This window comes from Nematolebias whitei, chromosome 7 (assembly GCF_014905685.2).
Source record: "Nematolebias whitei isolate Nwh7 chromosome 7, NemWhi1, whole genome shotgun sequence".
Taxonomy (NCBI): Eukaryota; Metazoa; Chordata; class Actinopteri; order Cyprinodontiformes; family Rivulidae; genus Nematolebias; species Nematolebias whitei.
This window is the reverse complement of record NC_056504.1, coordinates 26,283,048-26,288,937: the sequence shown is the minus strand read 5'-3', so window position 1 is coordinate 26,288,937 and position 5,890 is coordinate 26,283,048. Positions and strand designations below refer to the sequence as shown.

The 5,890-nt window shown below is 36.4% G+C and overlaps 1 long non-coding RNA gene across 1 annotated transcript in view; it reads left to right on the top strand.

Annotated features, from left to right (window-relative positions):
• The window catches only part of LOC119411770, a 69,021-nt gene that overhangs the window by 15,456 nt on the left and 47,675 nt on the right, over window positions 1-5,890 (top strand). The window contains exon 2 of the long non-coding RNA XR_005186907.1: window positions 4,275-4,310. This is a non-coding gene — a long non-coding RNA (uncharacterized LOC119411770). The remainder of the gene's footprint in view (window positions 1-4,274; window positions 4,311-5,890) is intronic.

The following is a 5,890-nucleotide window of genomic DNA, read 5'->3' as shown; positions in this document are numbered from 1 at the left end:
TAAACAGGAACCGACTTCAATCTGTGGGAGCCTTTTCAAAGTAAAACAGGAAGTGGGTCAATTTCAAAATAAAATAAGAATAGGAATGTTAAATTCGGCAGCACGGTGGCGCAACTGGTAGAGCTGCTGCCTCTCAGCGAGCAGGTCCTTGGTTCAAACCCCGGTCCAGGGGCCTTCTGGGTGGAGTTTGCATGTTCTCTCCGTGCATGCGTGGGTTTTCTCCGGGTACTCCGGTTTCCTCCCACAGACCAAAAACATGCATGTTAGGCTGATTGGTAACTCTAAATTGTCCCTAGGTGTGAGTGGGAGAGTGAATGGTTGTTTGTCTCGTTTGTCTCTATGTGGCCCTGTGATGGACTTGCGACCTGTCCAGGGTGTACCCCGCCCCTCGCACAGTGATTGCTGGACATGGGCACCAGCGACCCCCGTGACCCAAAATGGAATAAGCGGGTAAAGATAATGGATGGATGGATGGATGTTAAATTCAACAAAGAACACAATCTTTATTTCACAACATAGCTCATCCTAGTTTCATTAAAAGTTGTTATAGGTGCTAATGGCTTTGGGCAGAAAGGATCCCTTGTAAAGGTATGTCTCACAGCAGATCTGAAGAAACTGGCTGCAGATGCCGATCCGTGGCAGCAGGACCACCTGAATGTTGGGCAGAACTCCTCCCTGAGCGATGACCACTCCTCCCAGCAGCTTGTTGAGCTACTCTTCATTGAGGACAGTCTTCTTCTGGTTGTCATGATCTGCATTTCCTGTCAGATCCAGGATGTCGGCAGTCAGTCACTCGAGCACCTCCGCCAGGTAGATGGCGATACATCCATGGCGCCTCCTTTACAACTCATTTGGGAAAGCCAAATAATTGGAAATTTATTTTAATCGGAAAGCTGAAGGCAAAGGTGGAGGGAAAAAGTTTTTGCTACTGTTAGGTTTAAACACCTAAAACATGTAAAATACCTCAGAACATAGTCATTGGAAGTACATCTACAACTGATTGTCTTTGGGAGCAAACCTGACTCAAGATGGATGCCACAGCTGACTGACTCTTAAACACCAGAAATGTCTACATCTAAATAATTTTTATAGCCATTGAGCTCAAATTTGTTGTGGGAGTAGCTGAGAACTATCCCTAACATATATACATCACAAAACATTTTTGCTGAAAACATTAAACTATTTGAGTCAATCCTATTTTACTGCTGTCAAAATATTTAATGAATCACTGAACAGATTTCAATGAAACTTAAAATTCAATTATTGGTTGGACATTTACAGCTGATTAACTTTGTGTGTTATCCCAAATTTAAAAGGCCGACACAGTTATGGACTTATTAACCCCCACAGAAATTGTTATTTCAGTAAATTCTACGGATATAAACCTACACCTTGGTGAAACACCTCATGAAAGACACCACAATATTGCATGAGATTGTGCACAAGGAATTTTTCATGGTTTCACCAAATTACTGTAACTACAAGATGATGTGGATATAAAACTCTGACGTGAATGCTAGCAAGCGACATGCATTCCTTCAAAGAATACTAGGCCACAGCTTCAACAAAAGAAATGGAAACAAACTGTGTCAAAGTGACAAACAAGTACTTCAACGTTCAAATATATTTTTATTTATTTATGCTAATTTCTTTTATGAGCTGGTGGGGTTTTTTAGAGTTCCAGATCTCTTTCATGCCTGAATGGTGCAGCGGTCAAAGGTAAAAGGCTTAAAAAACAAAAACGATCAAGTATTGGACTGAAACTGACTGAAAAGCAGACAAAGTTAAAAACTGACACACCTTTAGAAAGCCAGGTCTGAACTGTTAAGACTAGTTTAAAAGATCATAAGAAATCTGTCTCACTGGAAGTTGAGTATAAAGGAATTAAACATTATTAAAAAGAATACAGATTATTAAAATGATCAAAATAATAAAAAAAAAATATATATATATATATATATATATACATAAGCATATTTAAATAGTAAAAACTCTTTTATACTGCATGCTCCGTTTGCAAACATCACTTACGTTCTTCCTTTTTATCCATTTAAACTAGATTGTCAGATAAATTGCTCTAATTACCCTGATGGTATTTTCATCTTGCTGCTTTGTCGATAAGTACCGGTAGTTGGTGCTTGTGTGTGTATGTGTGTGTGTGCGTGTGTGTGTGTGTGTGTGCTGAATTAGCATTGTAATTATTTGAATGGGTTACCCCCAGGGAGGAGGGAACAGGCAGTGATTATTAGTGGATTTATTGTCTACAGTTAGTTTTGGTTTTAGTGCGGTTATAAAGATTGATGCTGCAGGAGAAAGACATTTGTATGCAGAGGAGAAAAAAAATAGAAAGTAAACACCTACCCTCCCTAAAAAGTTTGGACTTGTTGAGTAACTGTGGAGCACAGATTATCAAAATCAGTCCCAACCTTTTGTTCTTTGTGGCTGTGTTGAATCTCTCATTTCATTTATTTATCTCATTTGCTGTTTATCTTCTCTCCATTGTTCCCTCCATCCATGTAGGAGTGACAGTTTTTGTGATTAATCTATATTTTTATACCCCTCACACATGCCACACAGCTAACAGTATCATGCTGCTAACTGGACCATGTTGCTAAGATAACCTCACTGTCATCAGAACCAGTCTGCCAATAGGACCATGCTGCTGTAGATTTATTTCTGTCACTTTTGGCACCTTGTTTATGTATTTTTGTTGCATGCTTTGAATTAATCGGGGTCGGCTCCTCTCGCATTAAGCGTGTAAATTATAGCTGAACAGAACGGATGAGAATCATGCTGCTGCTGTTCAGTGTATTGTTTTGCACTATTAGTGACTGACATACAGTATATCTTAGATCTTTTAGCGTACCGTTGGACATTTAGCACATATCTTAGTTTATATCTCAGATCCTTATTTACTGTTTCTTTTTATACTTTGTATTTTTGCTATTGTTGGCTGTAACCGGGACCCTGTGTACACAATTTTGGTCCACCTCATGTGACATGTGATGCGAATGACAATAAAAAAATATTTAAATGTATTCTTACGCATACTAACTGGATCTACTTCTTTAATATCTCAATTCTATTTTGCTCTGATTTGGATGAAAATGGATTCATTTGGTTGCTTTCCATTTAAATAAATCTACACTCCGCCAGTCTGCCGGCTTGCATCTGCCAGCCTCCACTTCCTGTGTCTGAAACCATTCTGGCTCTGTTTGGCTCCTGGCTGCCAGGCAGAGGAATAAATAAATTGGACAGGATAGAGATGAGTGGAAGAAATTTAGTTTCTTTTTCTTTCTGCTTTACCATGACAAGAAGTGTGCAACACTTGGTGTATAATGTACAGGCAAAATACTACAAAATGTTGATTTTTATTTATTTATTGGTGTAGAGTTGTGTGGACAACAAGTGTTAAAATGTTTTAATCAATGTGATAGCTACATTTTAAAAAAGTGGAGGTGAATCTTTTCATCTTGTTTTTTGTCGTCACTGATGGCAAACTTTTGTTTGGCTTTCTACGTCTTCATTTGTCTGCATTGTTAGCAAAATATCTCATGAACCACTGATCATACTGAATAAAACTCAGGTAGTAATCACTGGATTGCCATGCCTATAATACTGTACTGTCAATAGTCTGTCCTTATCAATGTTCCAACACATATTGAACAATATTATTGATATTGTTTAACTTGTTTTTTTTTGTATATTGTTTTTAACATTTAAGAACTTTTGTGTGAATCTTTTTATCTTTTTATCTATTGCTGATGTTGCTGCTGTTACACTTGAATGTTCCATCTGTGGGACAACAAAGACTGTTTCTATTCTACTCTATTCTACATCTACAACCTTATCAAGTTAATCCCATTCAATATGGCCACCACAGGTAATCAACTTGGGCAATGCAATACTGTACACATAAAATAAAATAAAATAAAATTTGACTGATGTGCTAAAGTTTGACAAACCAAACATGGATGTAGTGCTTTCCGTATTTTGGGGGACAAGAGCAATTCAGTAAAACATTATGAACAAGCTGCTAGATCTCACAAAAATCCAAAACTCTTTTAAAGCAACTTACATTTTTAGCATTTTAAATTTGACTAGATCATTTTAAAAGCTCTCGTATTTAATTTCCAGGTTTATACTTCCGTTACGCTATGATCGTCTTTTTCCTTTCAAGTCTGAGTTTTTATTTTTTCTTCGTATTATTGGTATTATATTATGATATGGTATTGGCTCAACATTCATCTGTTCTCACTCTTGCTTCTTTCCAGAGTTGACAAGAGCTTCTCCAGGACCAGAACCTCATGGTGAGTCTCCTTCTTTTATAATAAAAGTAGCTTTTCACTTCAGAGGATTTAGTTTCATGCTTCACTGCTTCCTACACTTCTCTTAACATTACAGTTCCAAATGCTGAAGTTTGGAGATGTAGGCTGTTCTTTTTGTTTTTTATTTTTAATGTGGCCGACTTCAAATAAGATGAAGTCAGCGTTCTGTGCTCAGTTATAGAAATGATGAAAGTAGCTGGAAATGTCTATCAGACTTGTGTTGTTTATTCTTTTTTACTGTATTGGTAAGATCTGAACAAACAGCCTTTTAAAACATTTTTTTACATATTTTCTTGATTTTATGAATGAATTAATTATATAATATTTTAAATAATTTAGCAGATGTTTGGTCTATTTTTTTTATTTTGTCTTTTTTTTATTTTTTTGGACTGCATGGCAGTATTTTTGTATCTGTATATGCTCCTGTGAAAACAATGAAGTTTTCACAATAACAGACTTTTTTCAATGATGGCAGGAAACTGTGAATTTGAATTGTTGATTATATACTGTAAATATGGAGCAATGCACGCACATTTCTTGTGGTGGGATTTCTTACCTTTTTTTTTAACATCATTTATAGGGCTTACTGAAGTTTGAGAGGATATTAGATAATACAATTATATAATTTTCTCATTGTTTTTAGGTTTAGCTAGTTTAATTACGGGCAGCATGGTGGCGCAACTGGTAGAGCTGTTGCCTCTCAGTGAGCAGGTCCTTGGTTCAAACCCCGGTCCAGGGGCCTTTCTGGGTGGAGTTTGCATGTTCTCTCCGTGCATGCGTGGGTTTTCTCCGGGTACTCCGGTGTCCTCCCACAGACCAAAAACATGCATGTTAGGCTGATAGGTAACTCTAAATTTTCCCTAGGTGTGAGTGAGAGAGTGAATGGTTGTTTGTCTCATTTGTCTCTATGTGGCCCTGTGATGGACTTGCGACCCGTCCAGGGAGTAGCCCGCCCCTCGCACAGTGATTGCTGGACATGGGCACCGGCGACCCCTGTGACCCAAAATGGAATAAGCGGGTAAAGAAAATGGATGGATGGATGGATGGATGGATGGATAGTTTAATTACATATAATGGCATGTATTGTCATGTTTGCAATATTTGTAAATTACCCCAAAAGTCCAAGTTAACATCAACGTTGAAACTGTGAAAAAATGTGCTTTTCTTTTGATAGGGTATTTGGTTTAATTGACCTTCATATTATTGACATTTTTAGTTCTCTGCATAAATTTACCTCAATATTTTATATTAAAAACTTACTGGCTTGGTTTAAATTTATTTTAATGTTGCGAAAACATCTTTGAAAATATTTTTATTACGTCATAGTTTTATTTTTTGTTGAGGATCCTATTATTCATATATGTGTGTGTATATATATATATATATATATATATATATATATATATATATATATATATATATATATATATATATATATATATATATATATATATATATATATATATATATATATATATATATACAGTGGGGAGAACAAGTATTTGATACACTGTTGATTTTTCAGGTTTTCCCACTTGCAAAGCTTGTAGATGACTGTAATT